The following is a 21,308-nucleotide window of genomic DNA, read 5'->3' on the forward strand; positions in this document are numbered from 1 at the left end:
AGCCTTTTAGGGCAAGGTATTATCTAATAACTGTTGGTTAAATTGATTTGCCTTAATATTTTTTGCAGCATTCTGCAATTTGTATTATAGGGTCACGGGAATACAGGAGACTTGATATAAATGTAACATTATGTTTTACTTTTTTTTTTTTTTTTTTTTTTAAGTAAATTGATGTCCCTGAAAGTTTGAATTGGCTTCTTAGGATTCTCAACCAGGAACCAAGAATTTCTTCTCTGCTACTTAATGTTTATGATACTGGTTAAGTCACTAACTCTGAAGCTCAGTGATCTCATCTTTAACAGAATAAACTGCCTCAAAAGGTTGTTGAGAGGATCAAATGAGAAAGTATACTTTGAACATAATCTGTAAATGAGGATACCAATAGCCTATCTCACAGAATTGTTGTAAGGATCAAACAATATATGTAAAGTGAGTATTAAACCAAAAAATATTAGCTATTGTTATTAGCATTATGGAAACTATTTCATTAGTGTAGAAGTCTAAGTAATGAAAGACACATGTCCATTTCAAGCTCTTTATTTATTAGGACCAGAAAATTGATTTATCTATATTATATTTTGCTTGCCTCTTTCAGTAGGATCTAGAGCTTGGAAAGGACCTCAGAGAGAGGTCATTCCAATTCACCTCCCTCACTGTCACATATTTAATAAGTAGCAGAATTTTATTCAAATTCAACTCCTATTAATTCAGATTTAGCACTCTTTTGGTACTGTGAATGAATATATGTGTTGAGGTAGTGAAAATCGAAAAACTTTGATACACTAATTTGGATTAGGTAAAATAAACTCAATAGTGATAAAAATGAATTCATTAAGCAGAGAGTAACAGAGGGGGAAAACATTGATAATCAGTTTACAGTTGACTTAAAAACCATCTAAAATTTTTTTAGTTTTTAGTTTTTTTTTAGTTTTGTTTGTTTGAAAGATCTATTCACATTCCATGTCATTTTTCCCCTGAGACTCTATGTTCTTTTCCATGCCTAGTTTTTAATAAACTAGTTTAAAGCTTAATCATTCTTTTTAATTATGAAATGCCATTGTCTGTAAGGCCAAGTAACAGTCACCATTTTAATGTATCTCCCAGCCTTCTCACTTTCATAGTTCTTTTTAGGAAGTAGCTTTTTTTTTTTTTGTTTTGATCTACCTGTATACTAGAAGAGAATAAACTGAAAAATCATCCAAAAGGCAGTTTTTGTATTCTTGAAGTTTGTGTTATAAAGTTGGAAATCACTTTGTTTTTTTTAAATTTGGTATTTGGTTCAGTTTGAATAGAATCCAGTATTTGAATAGTGCTCAACAGGTATTCTGTAGTTTTTTTCCTCCATGTCTGTCCCCACCTCCACTCTCCTATCCCCAACTATGTAGTCAAAGAACTTGTATTCATATCCTATTGCTGAGCCCTTATTGGGCAAACTAGTTAATTTCCCTAGACCAAAGTTTCTTCATATATGAAATTAGTGATAAGGCTAGATGATTTTTGAGGTCCTTTTCAGATCCAGAATACTGATCTTTTATGTATTTTTCACTAATCATATAAACCAGTTTTATGTCAACCAGTCATGTCACTCACCAAATATTTATTAAATGTCTACTATGTGCCAAGCACTGTTTACTATTAGAGTGAATGGAACAATCCAATCAATCATTTTCTCATGTCTTTCTATATGTAATTGATACCTACAGAACTGTTTTATAATATGTCCAATTGCAAGGTTATATAGTAATTCATGGTTACAAAGTACTTTCACGTATGTCATCTTTTTGTAACCTCATAACAACTATGTGAAGTAGGCAGGACATTATTATTATCATCCCTACTTTTACAGATGGGAAAATAGGATCAGTGAACTTGTAAAATATATATATACATATATATATGTATATATATAAATGTATATATGGCTGCACAGCAAATAACAGAACAGAGCTCTGCATATTTTGTAGCCTAATAAGAAATATGAGTTAAGAACATCATAGTAGCAATTACACAGAAGTAATTATTAAAAAATATTAACCAAAACAATACAGTAAACAAATAATAACCAATTAATATTATATCCAGAATACCTGTTGCCTAGAAATAATAGCAGCAATAACTATGACTCCTTTGTAGCTGTTTGACATCATGTTTCTTCACAATAACACTGTAATGAGAAACTAAAACTCGGAGAGCTTATGTGATTTGAGTATAGTTGTAGAGCCAAGTAGAGAACCAACTTGGCAGAATGGATAGAACACAAAACTTGAAGTCAGAGAAAGACCTGAGTTCAAATACTGCTTCAGGTTTTCACTAATTCTGTGTCAAATATTTGGCAAGTTAGTCAATCATATTTCTTCGTATATAAAATGGGAAAAATAATAGCATCTATCTCACAGAATTGTTATGAGATTCAGTTGAAATATTATATGTAAGACATATAAATATTAATTGTTAGTGCTTATATGTATAAATGGAATGTATATCTGTACTAATACAAATATGTGCGTGTATATATTATATATATATATATATATATGCATGTAGGTACATATATACCTACACACACATACACACAGAGATCATTGTATAAAGATCTGATTCCTTCTCATCTAAATCTTAACTGCTGAAAATCTAGGTTTGTTTTAGTTTAGCTGATGTGGAATTAACCGAAGACAGCTTATTGAGAACATAGACTTAAAACTACTGGTGTACACTGTATATTTGAAAGCTTTCTAAATAAATTTTCCACTATTAAATTAGGCACAAAACATTATATATGCTGTATTTAAGCAAACATTATTAATATATTCTTGATGTTCTAACATATGGTTCTTTTAAAACTTGACTTAAAAAAGTTTTCAATACATGTTTTGGAGGGAGGAGAGAGAGTTTTGGTGGGGACAGTTAGTTTTCAAAGAAGGGAGACATTTGTTCTGAAATTGAAATCTTTTGGAGCCACTAACATTTTGGGAAACTTTTAGGGCTTTAAAGGGAATGTTTTTCCAGCAAATGCTGTGTTTATCCCCTGTACCATTACCTTAATAGCTATTTAGATAAATCTGTGAAACTTAAACATAGCATTTTCTCAAAATAACTGGAGCATGGAATACAGATAATTTTCTGAGTCAGGAAACTCTTTGTCCCTCCTCCACTTGGTATATCCCAGAGCCTTGCAGTGTAACCGCTGATGTCATTCTTTGAGAAACAGTCCTAAAGTCAGAAGCCATTGAAGCTCAGCCCTAAGGAATTCAGAGCCCTAAAAAGACAGAAAAATCACTAAGGGAGCCAAAAACTCCCCCTAGATTTGTCAAGATGCGTTGCCTATGTGCTCTTCTCAGACCTGTAAGCAGTGAGAGCTCACAGTCTGTTTACTACAAGCCAACCCCAGCTTCAGGAGTGTAAGTCTTATATTTATTTGACTTTGGAAGTAGTTGGCCATTTTTAAAAATGTAGTTGATTACCAGCTTTGAGGCTACTGGTCTCATGTTTTGAACATAAAAACCCTATATACCTAAATTTTTTAAGATGGTGAGACCACTGTGAAAGATATTATGGCTCTAGTGGGAATCATCAATGTAATTCTAAAATGTTGGATTTTGCTTTTGGTAGCATTGGAAGTAATTTGACTTAAAGGAAATCTAAAGAAGACTTACTTGAATTCTCAAGGTCATTTTGGAATAGATATTATAAAGATTTTTCCATAGCAAACTATCCTAACTCTACTTTGGATTCTCCAATCCTATGAACATCTTAACTAAACTATATTTTCCCCAAATTAATTTCTTTTGATTAAATCAGCTGTGATATATGTTCACAAACTATTTTGAATTGCAAGTTTAATAATTTGTACCATAAAATGATTTAAATTATTTTCTCCAAGCCCCCTCCCCCCAAACATTCTGTTACGTTTTTGTTCAGCTAAAAGATGATCTTTTTTTTCTGTGCTCCCTTTGTTTCTTTTCTGTGCTTCACAGTGTCAATTCAGTAAATACAGAGGAAGATACACTGTACAGTACTTTCTAGTGCCAGTAGAAATTAAGTGAACTGAAAAGAGCCATTGTCTTTTCAAAATAGCTATGAACAGCATGCAGAGAGAGAGAGAGAGAGAGAGAGAGAGAGAGAGAGTGTTTTAATTCAGCATAGAAGTAAATAAATAAAACTTAACACAATGAATTGCAAAGGATTTTAAAATTCCCACTGAATTTTAAACTCAACACCCATGGCTTCTAATATTGTACAAAGATCTTATTTCTCCTCATCTAGACATTAACTGCTGAAAATCTGGGTTTGTTTAAGTGCTGCCTCTACTTGATGTAGAATTAACTGAGAACAGCTCATTTAGAACATAGATTTGAAATTGCTGATGTATACTGTGGATTTGAAAGCTTTCTAAATAAATCTTCTACTATTAAATTAGGCAGAAAACATTCTATTTGCTGTATTTAAATAAACATTATTAATATATTCCTGATGTGCTAACATATGGTTCTTTTTTTTTTTTTTTAACTTAAACAAAGGCATAGATGAGTGCTGTTTCCATCTCATGAATATTCCTCTCTGTACATTGATCTGTATTGATAATGGAAGAGAACCACCCAATATTTAATATTTAATAGCTGTTAAATATAGTTTTCTGAGGAAAATGTTATTAAGAGGATGTGTTGATTGCTTTGGTTTTTTTAAAAAAAAAAAACTTTGCATAGAGAAAACCAGACTTTTTTCATATCAGACATTATGAATAAGGTTATGATAAAAATAAGGTTTTGGAGATGAAATTAATGATATCTTTGCTTATTTACTCCATTCTTGCTATAAAGTATTTTGCAGTCCAGTCACAAACTTTGAGATACAGGGCTGGTAGAGGTTGCAGCATCAAAGGAAAATAGGAACTAATATAGTGATGGCATTCTTTCTTCCTTGATTTAGGCAGGTACTTTAGTTACTGTTGTCTTGTGATAAGAATTACATGCTGTAAAATCGGAAGGTCATCTATGTTTAACATCCCAACAAAATCTATTTAAGAAAGGATCTTAGGATTTTGGTTGGAGGAAACTTTTGTGAACATTCATCACTGGTCATTCCCCCACCATTTTACAAATAAGAGGATGAAGATTCAGAGACATGAAAAAGCCTTTTTTTTTTTAAGGGCATTGTCAGCATTTGAATTCTTATTATCTATCAGTATTCTTCTTACTGTGCCATGTGTATAGTGAAAGCTATAATAGAAGATGTTTATTTAAACATTTTAATATTTATTAAACAGAGGCCATTATCTCTTCTTCCCCCTTCCCCTATTTTGTGTGTGTATAATCAGGGAGATCAGTGGCTGTTTCAATGATGATGATGAAATTAGAGTTATAAAATTGGATCAGACCCTTAAAGATCATCTTTTCCCAAGATGCTAATCTTATAGATGATGAAACTAAACTCCATAATTGTTGAGGTTGAGAAAGGGGACCCCAGAAGTTTGGGGGTCATAGATTGGTGTTGTGAGTTGTCTCAAAAGAATTTTCAGGCTTGAACCCATTTCCTAGTCAAGGGGCAAAATTTATTGTAATTGGAATGCCATTACAAAGCGGGCTGAATGGCCAAAAGAAATTAGCAGAGAAGCAAAGGAGACACATTTATCCAGCTTTCTATCATTGATATGATAATTCTGTGGCTCATAGGTAGGAATGAGGAGTGTTCTCCAGAATTTGGTTCGGTCTGATAAGATTATCAGTCAGCAATGAATTGAGGAGTGGTCTCCAGAATCAGGCAGATTGTCATAACAATAGTATTCCTAGGTTGGGCGGGGGAGGAGCAAAGCCCAAGGATTTTGGGATTAGATGATTGCCAGAACAGAAGCCCCCCAAAGTCAGGGGACCACAAAACTACCAAAATATTTTCCTAGAAGCTATACCATATCATTTTCCCCTCTCAAGCAGTTTGTATCCCAAATTCATTTGGGACAAAGAGATACAGGTTTCATCTTCTGGAACTACTTCGTGTTGATAAGGAGCAGAGGGAGAGTTGTCCCTGCCCAGTGGGGGTACAGGTTGAGGAGAGGAGACAAAATGGTGGCAGCAGCATTCAGTGGGATGCTGAGTATCAGAATCAGTTAGCCAGTGGTATTCAGGATGAACAAATAGTTGGAAGTTCATAGCTTGGAGCTTGGAGGAAACAAATCTCACAAGTAGGTTAAAAATGCAGGAGCCAAATAGGATCAAAAAGAATAATTAAAAGTGGAGTTAGTAGGGACAATTGCTGGGAACCCCACCCAGAGGAAGGCTAGGGGGGTGGGATAGAGAGATGAGGCTATCATGAATGCCTCTCATCCAAACAGCTTTTCCTAGGATAAATAGTAAAGAATGTTGTTCCCCAAATCCCCGCTTTTGGCTTCTTGAAGGGGTGAGGGCAGTGTCTGAAGCAGTGGCTTTATACATAGTGAAAGGAACACTTAGATGACCTAGGGTATAAGCAACATGATTAAACATTTGTATGCATTTTAGAGAGGATGACATGTAGAGTGGAAATATAATTAATCTTAAATGGGTTTGATCTCCTTTAGCAAAAACCTGAGCCTTCAAGGAAGACTTTTACTCAATTAGTAAAGGTGACAACAAAAACAAAAAGCAGTTTGAAGCCCCTGAGAGAAGGCATATGTGTAAAATCCATATGCCAGTTCTTCCCTCAGTATGTACCCCTCCTCCAAATAAGCTTCAGGATGGGGGGTGAGCAGCCCTTTCACAAACTGGGCATATTTGGGGGGGTGAGCAGCCCTTTCACAAACTGGGCATATTTGACAGATCTGTTTGTTTCTCCTAGCTTGTAATCACAAGGATCAGAGAGCATGGTTTTTCAAGTGAGTAGCTTGGTGTAGGCCATGGAGAAGTTTCCACTGGCTGGCATCAGGATGGGGAATGTTAGTTCTCAGGTGGTTGATGAAGAAGCTTCAAGGAAGGTGGTTTAGAAGCATTATGAGTGAGTTTGCCAGAATAATTTTGGAATGGGTGTCCCACAATTATTATGTAGGTAAGAGATCCTTTCTGGCAAGAAGATAGGGAATAGTTAGCTTAAAGTTATTCCCCTGGGAGTGGGTAGCTAGTACAGATAGAGTGGCATCCCGGGTGGGGATGATGACATTTGGGAATGGGTTCTTTGCAAATAATGTGTCAGGTTGCATATGTGGGCTGCCTTGAGGATGCTGAGGGCCCACCCAACAATCCTGAACTTCCCCACTAACTAAGACCAAGGAGTTATCTCCCCACTGGCAGGGACCCAGAATGAGTGACACCAGCTCTCCTGAGCTGAAGGAAAGCTCTCATTCTTGGAATGTTGTTGAAGGTAAACCTGGAAAAAGTGGAAAATAACAAAAAAGTAAGCTAAGCTTAAGTGCCTCAGCCACCTTGTGAGTTAGTGAAGGCTGGGCCATTATGGTTCTGCAAAGAGCTGGACAGCCAGAAAGAAGTTCTCACTGACTTGCCTCTGGGATTAGAAGCCAGCCTGAGGTGAAGAAGAAAGGATGGGTCCCCCTTTTTTCCCAAGCTGGGGAAGTAAAGGTGCCCTGGCAGGGGCAAATAGGCAGCAGCACGGGCAGCTGAATCTGCAAGCCAGTTTCCCTTACATATTTGATAAGAGGACTTTTTGCTGTCAAAAGTCCCCTTTCTTTTCATATAACCCCAAGAGCATTCAAAATATGAAAAGCATATTGGGGGTCAGTATAGATGTTCATTCTCATTCCTTTCCCTAGTTCCAGAGGCTTCAGTAAGGGGAATGAGTTCAACCTGTGGCTTAGCCTCCCGGATGCTATTGAGGGTCACCATCCCAGAATAACCTGCCTTCCTTTCCTCATTTTCAAGAAAACTGGACCCCATCTGTAAACCATTCACTATCTGGGTTGTAATGTCACCCACCTGATTGTTGTCAGGTAGCTGAGTGGCAGGGTTGAGAGTGTGACACACCTGGAGAGTCAGGTCAGGGGTGTCTAGCAGGAGAGCCTGATATAAAGCTTCCCATGAGCAAATCACTGATGACCTTTGGCTTCCAAAATGTTTGGGGTTAAACCTCCAATGGCTGACCTAGGGTGAGTTTAGAGGCTTCCTCAATTAGAAGGGCCAGAGCAGCCACTGCTCTATGGCAGGAGGGTCACCTCAAAGACACCAAATTTCTTTGAGAAGTAAACAATGGGTCTGGGATAAAGTTCAAGAGCCTGAGTCAAGGTCCTAGAGCTTGGCCCAACTTTTCATTAGGTAGGGCTAAAGCCAGAGCAAGAGATTAGTTTAGCTTTTGGGATCTTAACAAACTAATAAGACTGTGTGGGCCTTTAAACAAAGAACTTTATAGCCCTGCATGGGCTGCAAGGGAGGCTGGAAATTAAGGGTTTGTATGGCTGCAGTCAGAGAAGCCTCTGGGGTGGAGTTACAGATCAAGATACCACCTAATCCATACTGTCCATGTGCATTGGTGGGGGTTTGCATTCCCCTGGTTTTATCCCTTCAAGGGCAAAAAAAAATTGTGAGTCTTTATGCAATGGTATACAAAAGAAAGCATCTTTAAGATTGAGAGTAGAAAACATTGTGCCCCCTGGAATACTTGTATTGGGCTCATGGCTTCTACTGACCATTTGTTCTGATTATAGAAAAAGCAGGGACATAATTATAATAGCATTAAAATAAGTCCTTTAGGCCTCAGCCTAAGAGCACATGCATGACAGGACAAAGCATCCTTAGTTAGATTTGTTTGACAGCTTGATAATATAGTAATAACTACCTCATAGTCAGACTCAAGAATATTCAGGTGGGAAACAAATAGAACTAGGAAACTGAGTCAGAAGGATCTCCACTTAAGCAGAGGCTAAGGTTGTCTTCCTAATTCTTACCCAGATAAGAGGTCTACCTAGACATTTCAGGAAGTCATTCTCTGAGTAATTTATGGCATTTCTCATACATTATGGTGGGTTACTGACTTAATGATCAGATAATCAAATTCAGAACTCAAAAGAATATCAATCACGGTCCCAAGAGTAGCAAATTCTACCAATTGCAGCTTAGGGCTAGAAACATTATTTTAAATATTTACCAGGATTTACACACATAGGAGATTTTGTTTAACATATTTTATATGTTTAAACTTAACCTAGTGCAAAGGATCAATCATTATATAGGCTTATAGATTCTTGGTAAATGCATTCCTTGTTTAAAAACTATAAATAAGTTTCCCTTTTGTTTTAGGGACAAAACAATTCTTAAAATTGAGATAGAACAAATTTTAAAATTTACTTAATTTTAGTTTGTTAACAAGATTCCCTAGATTTTGATTAAATGTTCTAAATAAACTGAATTGCAATTTGGTTATTTTCTAATCATTTCTCTTTTGTGAGCCAGGAAAAGAAGTAAGATTCCAGTTTTTACTGCAGGACCCTCAGAAGTCTGACCCTAGATAATTAGAGTTTGGGGCTGATGGAAATAATTAGGAGGGGCAGGATGTGTAGTGCTACTAGCATGTGTTCTCGGGTGAATGTTGGTTTGATAGGGTATATATGGTGGATAAATTTACCTTGTTGGGAGGTAATTAGCATGTGGAGTGAATAGAGGGTGGTGATTAGTTTTTAAAGTAGTAGCAAACTGCTTTTCTGTTTTCCTTAAGTTACAGACCCTTCTTTTAACACTATTGGTGCAAATAGATCCCTTTAGTAGGCTTTCCCTTAAAATTGCTTTTTTCATCATATCTCAAACAAATTTCCAAATTACACACACTTAGATATCATTTATCTGTTGTTCACATTAAAAAAAAAACCCATAAAGTTATCAAATATGAAGCAATTATATCCAATAAAGCAGTTAACATTCATATAGCATGTTATGCTAAGCACTTTTGCAATCATGTGGTCTTTACAACAACTATTTTTTTCTCTTGAGAAATCAGAAAACTGAGCAGAGATAAAATAATTTGCCATAAATTTCATAGCTAATATATATCCATAATTGAGATAGAGAATGGTGGTCATATCAAGTACAGAGACTTATTGGTTTTCTTGATGCTGCCAGGGGTACCCAAATTCTTCCCAGGCAGTTTCTGGACAGAACCTACTGAAAGTTGGAGTGACTGGTACCAGGCTATTCCTTTGGTGGTGGTTTCAGATACCAGGACTCAGAGAATTCTGACCAGGGAGCCTGGCCCACTTCCCCCCAAAACTGGGATGGGGAGGTGTTTGAGAAAGATCCTGTGGGGATCTCCATAATTTTGCTTGAATTTCCCTGTAGTTCTGAGATGGGACGAGTTAGTAAACAGAAGGACTTGGGCTATACTGATCTTGCTAGTGATCCCTACAATTGAGATACACTTAGGATTATTCCAGGGAAGTAGAGTGGAGAGGGCCCCTTAATATCTTCTGGAGTGCTTTCCCAAAGGAGCAGAAGGGGAAGCTGGACAAGATAGGAGTCAAGGAAGTGTTAGCAAAAAGTTGGTAGTTACCTAGTTTGTTTTTTCCTTTTCTTTTAGAATGGGATAAATTCCTGGAATTATCCTCAATGTTTCAGGAATTTTTCTTGCAATCTTAAAATGAATAATTGCCAAACTTTTTAATCATTGCTTTTAATTTTTTTCTGAATTTGCTAAGATATTTTGTTGTCAAAACTTTTGAGAATCTGTAAAGATGCTATTTTAATTTTAATTAGCTAATTTTAAAATGTAGCTCCCAGCTTGGCCAGAGCTGAAGTCCACAGGAAAATGTTAGGCTTTTTAAGAAATTTTTCCACACTTTAACTACAGCATAGGAGTTTTTTTGTTGCTGTTTGCATTTTAAATCTTTCCAGGTAACAAAATTTAGCTCACAGAACAAACATGACACACACATTCTGCACAGAGATGCAGACACAAATAAAATGACGTGAAAAAGGACTGTCCCATCTTTGCCATAGGCCATAAAATTTTGCCAAAAGCTATCCTATAGCACTTCCATCTTCTCTGGCATCCCAGAGAAGGTGAAAAGATGGCAAGGTTAACTTTGCCAAAAATTGCAAGAATTTCCTAGTCTGGGTGTCCCCACTCAAGGAAAACTTGCTGAGTGTGGAGCTCATGATGACTCAGATAAGCCTTTTCCTAGTGCCTTGGGGTGTCCTGCTAAATATTCTCCTGGGAGAAAAAATATGAGGGGCTTAACTTGACAAGGAGGGAATCAAGCCTGGGGAGGAGAGACTTGCCACCAAATGTGGACTCCAAAACTACCACTATATTTCCCTAGAAGCTATAAAATATCATATTGGTGAAATGATTTGCCTATGGTCATGTGACTAGCCAAAAATCCCAGCCATTAGAAGCACCCATTTCCCCAAATCGTTTGGGGACAGAAAATCAATGACAGTGGATTTTAAAGCAAATAAAAAGTGAATGATAACTAGGGAGCAACGTTTTATATTTGATTTTTTTAAAAGTTATTTATTTTTTTTACAAAACATACAGATGGGAAATTTTTCAACATTGACCCTTGCAAAACCTTCTGTTCCAAATTTTCCCTCCTTCCCTCCACCCCTTCCCCTAAATGGCAGGTAGTTCCATATATGTTAAATATGTTAAAGTATATGTTAAATCCAATATAAGCATACATATTTATACAGTTATCTTGTTGCACAAGAAAAATTGGATCTAGAAAGAAAGAAAAAAAAAACTGAGAAGGAAAACAAAAAATGCAAGCAAACAATAACAGAAAGAGTGAAAATGCTATGTTATGGTCCCATAGTCCTCTCCCTGGGTATAGATGGTTCTCTTCATCACTGAACAATTGGAACTGGTTTGAATCATCTCACTGTTGAGGAGCACCACGTCCATCAGAATTGATTATCGTATAATATTGTTGTTGCTGTGTATAATGATCTCCTGATCCTGCTCATTTCACTTAGCATCAGTTCATGTAGGTCTCTTCAGGCCCCTCTGAAATCATCCTGCTGGTCATTTCTTACAGAACAATTAATATTCCTTAACGATTCATATACCATAATTTATTTAGCCATGCTCCGTAATTGATGGGCATCCACTCAGTTTACAATTTCTAGCCATTACAAAGAGGGATGCCACAAACATTTTTGCACATAGAAGTCCATTTCCCTCCTTTAAGATCTCTTTAGGATATAAGCCCACTAGTAGCACTGCTGGGTCAAAGGGTATGCACAGTTTGATAACTTTTTGGGCATAATTCCAAATTGCTCTCCAGAATGGTTGGATCTGTTCACAACTCCATCAGCAATGCATCAGTGTCCCAGTTTTCCTGCATCCCCTCCAACATTCATCATTATCATTTCCTGTCATCTTAGCCGATCTGACAGGTGTGTAGTGGTATCTCAGAGTTGTCTTAATTTGCATTTCTCTGATCAGTAGTGATTTGGAGCACCTTTTCATATGATTAGAAATAGTTTCAATTTCTTCATCTGGAAATTGCCTGTTCATATCCTTAGATCATTTATCAATTGGAGAATGGCTTGGTTTCTTATAAATTAGAGTCAATTCTCTATATATTTTGGAAATGAGGCCTTTATCAGAACTTTTGACTGTAAAAATATTTTCCCAGTTTATTGCTTCCCTTCTAATCTTGTCTGCATTAGTTTTATTTGTACAAAATTTTTTAAACTTAATATAATAAAAATTATCTATTTGGTGATCAGTAATGATCTCTAGTTCTTCTTTGGTCACAAATTACTTCCTCCTCCACAAATCTGAGAGATAAACTATTCTATGTTCTTCTCCTTTATGGTATCATTCTTTATATCTAGATCATGAAGCCTTTCGACCTTACTTGGTATATGATGTTAGGTGTTTCTGCCATACTAGTTTCCAATTTTCCCAGCAGTTTTTGTCAAATAATGAGTTCTTATTCCAGAAGCTGGGGTTTTGGGGTTTGTCAAACACTAGATTACTATAATGATTAACTATTTTGTCCTGTGAATCTAACCTATTCTACTGGTAGACTATTCTGTTTCTTAGCCCAATACCAAATGATTTTGATGACCACTGCTTTATAATATAGCTTTAGTGTGGTACAGCTAGGCCACCTTCATTTGCATTTCTTTCATTAATTCCCTTGAAATTCTTGACCTTTTGTTCTTCTTCAGTGAATTTTGTTGTTATTTTTTCTAGGTCAGTAAAATAGTTTCTTGGGAGTCTGATTGGTATAGCACTAAATAAATAGATTAGTTTAGGTAGTAATGCCATCTTTATTATATTCGCTTGACCTATCCAAGAGAATTTGATATTTTTCCAGTATTTTATTTGTGTGGAAAGTGTTTTGTAGTTTTGCTCATATAGTTCCTGACTTTCCCTTGAGAGATAGATTCCCAAATATTTTATACTATCAATAGTTATTTTAAATGGAATTTCTCTCTTTTTAAATGGAATTTCTCTCTATCTCTTGCTGTTGGATTTTGTTAGTAATATATAAGAACGCTGATGATTTATGTGGATTTATTTTGCATTCTGCAACTTTGCTAAAGTTGTGGATTATTTCTAATAGTTTTTTAGTTGATTCTTTGGAGTTCTCTAAGTATACTATCATTCAAAGAGTGATAATTTGTTTTCCTCATTACCTACTCTAATTCCTTTAATCTCTTTTTCGTTTCTTATTGCCAACGCTAGCATTTCTAATACAAAATTGAATAGTAATGGTGATACTGGGTAGCCTTGTTTCACTCCTGATTTTATTGGGAATGGTTCCAGTTTATCACCATTGCAGATGATATTTACTGATGGTTTTAAATGCATGCTACTGATTATTTTAAGGAAAAGTCCATTTATTCCTATACTCTCTTGTATTTTTAATAGGAATGGGTGTTGGTTTTTATCAAATGCTTTTTCTGCATCTATTGAGATAAACATATGGTTTTTGTTAATGTGGTTATTGATATAGTCAATTATGCTAATAGTTTTCCTAATATTGAACCAACCCTGCATTCCTGTTATAAATCCTACTTGGTCATGGTGTATTATCCTGGGGATGATTTTCTGTAATCTCTTTGTTAATATTTTATTTAAGATTTTTTGCATCAATATTCATTAGGGAGATTTGTCTATAATTTTCTTTATCTGTTTTAGGTATTAGTACCATGTCTATGTCATAAAAGGAATTTAGTAGGAGTCCTTCATTCCCTATTTTTTCAAAATATTTTATATAGTATTGGAGTTAATTGTTCTTTAAATGTTTGGTAGAATTCACATGTAAATCCATCTGGTCCTGGGGACTTTTTCTTAGGGAGTTGATGAATAACTTGTTCTATTTCTTTTTTTTTAAATGGGACTATTTAAACAATTTACTTCCTCCTCTTTTAATCTGGGCAACCTATATTTTTGTAGGTATTCCTCCATTTCACTTAGGTTATCAAATTTATTGGCATAAAATTGGGCAAAATAAGTCCTAATTATTACTCTAATTTCTTCTTCTTTAGTGGAAAGTTCGCCATTTTCATTTTTAAGACTAACAGTTTAATTTTCCTCCTTTCAAACAGTTGATTTTCACATAAAATTATTTTACTTTGTTTCTACAAAAACAAAATATGTGTTCTGTATTAAATGCAAAATGCATAGTGTTCCATAAAATTATCTGTTTTTGTTGTTGAAATGTTGGGAAGCAATCCCTATATTTATGCCCACCTGCATTTTTGATTTCCTTGCTAATTATGCAATATTTTAGAATCTGATTCTTTTTGTATAGCAAAACAACGTTTTGGTCATGTATACTTATTGTGTATCTAATTTATATTTTAATATATTTAACATCTACTGGTCATCCTGCCATCTGGGGGAGTGGGTGGGGGGGTAAGAGATGAAAAATTGGAACAAGAGGTTTGGCAGTTGTTAATGCTGTAAAGTTACCCATGCATATAACCTGTAAATAAAAGGCTATTAAAAAAAAAAAAAAAAAAGAAATGTTGAGAAGGAAGAGATGAAAATAATTTGGTAGTGCTCTATTGGTAAATTTAAGATTTGGGTTTTGAAATGTAAAAAACAATTCATTGAGGAATTAGAGGCTTCAAGGATTGTAAATAAAATTGGTAGTCTATTAAGTAAGGAAGCCATTTGCTGTAGTTATTAGGACAAGGAAAAAGAACAGATGAAAGAAAACTAAAGTGGAATCTTTGGATGAAGTAAAAACCAGTTAAGGTGAACAACTGGAGTACTAAGTATTTCATAGGTATAATACCCAAATAAATATACTCTTGAACAGTAGCTTTAAAAAAAAAAATTAAACATGATATTTTGTTCATTGAATTTGTTTAATGTGATATGATTGTTTCCCATAGGATTTGAAATCAGGTTTTCTGGAAGAGTCCAGAATTCTTAATATTTTCATGCGACCTTTGGTCATAGAAGGACTCCAACAAATTTTTTTGCCTTTCTCTGGTAAATGGAGAGTATTCATACCTTTACAGTCACATTAGCATTTATATAAATAAACAATTACATATATATGTGTGCACATACACACATATTTAAATTATTTGCAGGTATACTGCATGGAGACAGAAAAATAGCAGTTTGGTACAATAGGAAAAGCACTGAATTGGGAGGAAACGATTGGATTTTAAATTTCAGAATGCCCTCTCTGTGGGCCTCATTTTACCTTCTATAAAATGTTAATGTGTGGGATAGGTACGAGACTCCTTTTCCAATTTAACTAATCAAAGACATCTTCAGGTACAAAGAGAAAGCATTTATTTAGTCCTTGCAGGGAGAAGCCCAAACACACACCTGGGAGCCATCCCAGCTCCCACCATTTGCTAGGGGAACCTAACAAGCTTCCAACTTGGCAGGATACAAATAGCATTGCATAGACTAAAAGGAAGTAACTATCCTTGACCAGTGGTCATCAATATTGTCTTCTTTCTATGGGTTATGTCACTTTCTGTAACTTCACTGATTTAGAGTCTGAACTTCCCTGGGAGTAGAGATCATGTGACTTAGGCCTAGTGTCAAAAACTGAGAAAACTTTACCCAATCAGTCCCATTCAGTAATTTCCATTTCTAGGAGATTCTGAGGTTTACAAGGCTTTTTCCTTACAGATTTACTTGTAACACTTTAATAACTATTTTTTAAGCTTATCAAGGTCAGAGACTGATTTGTTCTTGCCTTGATATACCTAGTTCAGTATTTTGTACATAATATACATTTAGCAGTTTTTTTAAAGTGAATAACTGGGAGATTTATTCCTCGTTTTATAGCTAGGGAAACTGAAACTATTCCATAGCCACCTAACTTGTAGGTGGAATATAAATCCCTTCTTATTGTAAAGCAATTATTCTTTTTTTATGTTAAATTATTTATAATATTTTATTTTTCCAAATACATGCAAAAATAGTTTTCAACATTCACCTTTGCAAAACCTTGCATTCCAAACTTTTCTCCCTCTCTGCCCTCCCTCCCCAAGAGAGCATGCAATCGAATATAGGTGAAATATGTGCAGTTCTTTTAAGTATATTTCTATATTCCTCATGCTGTTAGAAAAATCAGATCAAAAATGGAAAGAAAAAAACATAAAAGGAAAAAAACAAACAAACAGCAGCAACAATAGTAACAAAGGTGAAAATACTTTGCTTTGATCCACTGTCAGTCTCAGAAGTTCTTCGGAGAGAGACGGCACTTTCTATTACAACTCTATTGGAATTGTAAGGCCATTATTCATTCTACTAAACTAGATTGACTTCCTTCTTACTCTATATCAGGGATGTGGAATCTCTGTCTATAGGCCATTAAAGGCCAGTGAAATTATTTGCATAATTAACCTCAAGGGGTGATGAGCTGAAAGCTAACAATTTTTACCTGGCCTTAATCATCAAATAGGTGTGAAACTGAGTAAAACTGAGACTTGTTGAAGACCTTTGTTTAAAAAGGCCTAGATCTCCCATTGCATATAGGACTGTCTCCTGTTATCCTGATCTATACTGGCCACTGGACCCAGATCGCTCTGCAGGGGAAAGTGAGGCAGGTGTCTTTGCACAGCTCTCCCTCACTTCAATCCAATTCACTTGCATGTTATGGTGTCACTTCCTTGATGTCATACTACTCTTTGAGAATGAAGGACAAGCAACTACAAAAATGATAGAACAACCTCCCACCAATTGAGTTCTATAAGTTGATAATTTTGTATGGCTGGTGAAGTTTGTATCCAAATCATTCTTGGCAGAAAAAAAAAAAAGGTTCCCTACTCCTTTCCCTCACTGTCCTCCTGCCCCATAAATGATGCCTTCCTCTCCCATAAATGATGCCTTCCTCTCCCAGCTATTTATCCTTCTCTGATTTTGGATTCTAGTCTATATTATATCAGTCCTTTTTTTCATCCCCTATTCTAGGATGCAAATTTTTTGAGGATGAGAACTATTGTTTGCAATTTTCTGATGTATTTAATTATTTTAAGGAGTAAGGTATATGTGGGTATTTTTGTTAGGGTATTAGATATAGAAGGACCTTAAAAGTTATCTCATAAATCTTTATTTTACAGGTAGTAGGTTAGTGTTCCAAACATATAGGCATTGTTCCATATTATTTTCCTTTCGGTAAAATGCAGTTCCAGCTTAAATTTGCATTTACTTTCACAGGAATGATGGATTACTAGTTCTTGTATGATAGTTATTTCTTTCCTGAGAAGAACAGCATGCCACATGACACTTAATATTTTAAAAGTTTGTTGAAACATAATGTAGTTTGTCAAAGAATGACTTTTATTCACCTGAAGGATGAATGATGCCTTACTTGTGCACTAAAGCTTCTAATTCAGTTTTTGACTGCCATATTCCAAGATTTTAAGAGATGCAGTGAATGAAATTTATTACTTTTTTTGGTGGTATAAGCAGTTTAATAACAAAATACGACAAATTCTTAAGTCTCTTCTGAATTCATTCTCTAATTCTTATTATGGCTTGCAGGTGATTCTGGAATCTTGAAAGCAATGTCAATTCACTTTAAGAATTAGGGAGTTCTACCAAATTAAGCTCAGTGAGGGTTTTATATCATCAGAGAATCTCCTTTTTTTTTTTTTTTGGAAAGAGCTTTTGCCATATTGGTTATAGCATAGGAATTTTATGGCCATAGCAACGTTGAAGAACATTTACAAAACTGTAGAAATGACATTCATCATTACTTGATTGGGGGAAGGCAAGAGTCATATGGTATTTGCAGAGAGGGAGGTAAAAATCACACTGTTTTTTAAAACCAAAGGATCCTTGGAAAAACTGTAGTCTAATAATGATGATTCAAGGACAGTTAATAAACTTTCTGTGTTTGGTAAAAATAAAATGCTGAAATAGAATAATCTATTGTACTGTGTTTGGGGAAAGATGGAAAATTGTTCTCACTTATTTTGTTCTATGATTTTTATTTAATATGTGGAGATTTTATGGCTTTTTATTAGGTAAGTCAGTGAAGCCCATGTCATCTGTACCTTAAACAATTTAAGGTGTGAGTGGTTGTTTAAAACAGTCAGAAGCTATTTTCTTCCTTTCATTTGTTGCCTGATTTTATTTTGTTGCCTGATTTATCCAACTTAGGTTTTTCATCCCAGGCCATGGTCCAATCTTGGCTCATAAAATGATCTATTCTTAGAGTGGTAAGGGATACTACAGGTTATTTTAGTTCTGCCATTTTGCTTTATACATGGGGCCATTGAGGTCCAGAGAGATGAGTGACTTACCCCTTGTGTATAACAGGGGTCTGGCTGCTTTTAGAACTCCCAGGAAAGTATTTTTCTTGCCAGACAGTGCTGCCTCCCTTTTTTGTGTTTTTACTTTCATTTCTGAGAAGGAATAATTTATTTAAAGTTAGTATTTACATAACTAAGAACTGGGATCATGAGCTTGTTCTACCAATTATCAATGATCACTTTATATCTGTGGCATTTTATTGATCCAGATTCTGAGTAAGGAGACCAGAATTCTTAGGGAAAGGGGAAATAGGAGCATATATTTAGAACCAATGTGACTTTTTGACCGGTGACAGGTGAGAAAGCATTATAATAGAAAGTGAATGACCTTTGGAATATAAAAAGGAGGGTGCCTGTCATAAGAAAAATAGTCAATAGATATCTTGGTAGTGTAGCACTTTTTTTTTTTTTTTTTTTTTTTTAAACAAAGGTCATAGAATTGTATGGTCCTTACTCATCTCAATAGAGTTCAAGAAATTCATGGAGGTTGGTGATTAAATGATAGCTTATATATATTTTAATAATTATTCTGAGTTTCAAAGTGTTAACTTAAAAACAAGATTTTAGATAAAAATTTGTAAATATTTTTTCAGCTCTTTTCTGTATATAGGTTTGAGCTATAGTGATGATCTTTGTGAAAAACAAAATATGGTTATTGGTAGAGCATCTTTTGTAGTCCTTTTCCTTCATTCACATGGCCACTACTTTAATTTAGCTTTGTCACCTCTCATTTGGACTATTACAATTAACTTTTTTTTTTTTTTTTTTTTGCTTGGGCAATTGGGAATAAATGATTTGCCCAGGGTCACACAGCCAAGAAGTATTAAGTGTCTGAGAGTAGATTTGAACTCAGGTCCTCTTGACTTCAGGTGCTCTATCCACTGGGTCACATAACTTCCCCTATAATTAATTGGTGTTTCTCTCTCCATTTTCTCCCATTTACATTCCATTCTTCACGTAGCTAATTGCCAGATTGATATTTCTGGAATACAGGTGTGACCATGTTGTGGCCCTTGTTTAAAAAGCATCAGTAATTCATTCTTACCTACTGGATAAAATATAAACTCATTTGTTTAGTGTTTACTCTTTGTTTCATTGTTTATCCTTTATAGTCTATTCTGACCTATCTTGCCAGAAAGTTTTCACAGATTTGTGTCTTCCGTGTTTTATTCTATACATACCAGCACTTATGCTGTCTCTACTCTGTGACTTTCCATCCTGATGCTTTGGTACATTTTGCTTTTAATAATAAGAATGTTCTCTTTCTCTTACTTTCATATAAATATATATATATATAAATTATATATATATATATATATATAAATATATTTATATAAATATAAATATAAACTCATTTGTTTAGTGTTTACTCTTTGTTTCATTGTTTATCCTTTATAGTCTATTCTGACCTATCTTGCCAGAAAGTTTTCACAGATTTGTGTCTTCCGTGTTTTATTCTATACATACCAGCACTTATGCTGTCTCTACTCTGTGACTTTCCATCCTGATGCTTTGGTACATTTTGCTTTTAATAATAAGAATGTTCTCTTTCTCTTACTTTCACTTTTTGGAATCTTTACCTCTATTCAAAAGACCTTTTTTGATCCTTTTACTGGTTAGTATTTTTCCCCATTGTTAAATTATTCTGTTTTTACTTTTAAAATATTTTCTTTTTATTTATAAGTCAAATGCATGGCATTTTCTCCCAATAAAATATAAACTCCTTGAGGGGCAGGAATATTTTTAATTTTTAGAATTGTTTTTCCCAGATCTAATCCTTGCACATAGTTGGGGCTTAATATAATGCGTGGTGAATTGAACTGAACACATAAGTTGCCTAGAGAATTACATTGAAACACTGCGCTCACTCCTTTCTCTTTCCTTATAGAATTAAGAATGAGATAAATTTAGTTATTTAATATTTGAGGGATCTCATAAGTTGGTTTTGTTGATAAAGAAGTTCCTATAGGAATAGTCCTAGATGGAAGCATTATATATATATATATGTGTGTGTGTGTGTGTGTGTGTGTGTGTGTGTGTATACACACATATACATATATATGTATGCATGAAGAATTAGCATTGAACATAGAATTACGGTATAGTAACTGTGGGCATTGTATTTTACCTTCTCAACTTTTGAAACTTAAAAATCATCCATAATTCCTTTAATTTTTTCAATTTTTGAGTTACAGTCATATTTTTGAAGCACATTTCAAGGAAGACATTTAGTGGACATTTGTAAATGACATTTAAGATTTTTTTTTTCCCCCTGATTAGAGGATGTACAAGTTCACTTATATTGAAATATTTTTCTTAGGAAAAGTTCTGAGAAATGATTTAGCCTAACCTGAGGAAATTGAGGCCCTAAAAGATTGCCTCAAGATCATAGTAGTTAGTAAAGAGTGGACTGGAGTTAAGCTTTCTGAGCCCTAGCTTGATGAGCTTTTCCTACTGTGGGGAAAAGTTTGCTTTTGGTTCTTATTCTTGTTTGTAGCACTGATAAAAGCTATTGTTATTCTCTATCTTTGTGTTCTTAATTAATCTAATCTTTGACATAATTAAGGATGTGTAAATAGCCTAGCAGTTACTGTAATTTTGCTTTATTTTTTTCCCCTAACAAGAAAGTTCTTTTCTATTAATCCTTTG

General features: G+C 34.8%; 1 protein-coding gene and 1 long non-coding RNA gene across 6 annotated transcripts in view; one reads left to right on the plus strand and one right to left on the minus strand.

Moving 5' to 3' along the window:
* The window catches only part of ARHGEF7 (Rho guanine nucleotide exchange factor 7), a 319,978-nt gene that overhangs the window by 241,407 nt on the left and 57,263 nt on the right, over positions 1–21,308 (plus strand). The gene's annotated exons all lie outside the window — the stretch shown is intronic.
* Positions 1–21,308, minus strand: part of LOC116422282 — a 108,683-nt gene that overhangs the window by 46,824 nt on the left and 40,551 nt on the right. The window lies entirely within an intron of this gene.

This window comes from Sarcophilus harrisii, chromosome 3 (assembly GCF_902635505.1).
Source record: "Sarcophilus harrisii chromosome 3, mSarHar1.11, whole genome shotgun sequence".
In the NCBI taxonomy this organism is placed as follows: Eukaryota; Metazoa; Chordata; class Mammalia; order Dasyuromorphia; family Dasyuridae; genus Sarcophilus; species Sarcophilus harrisii.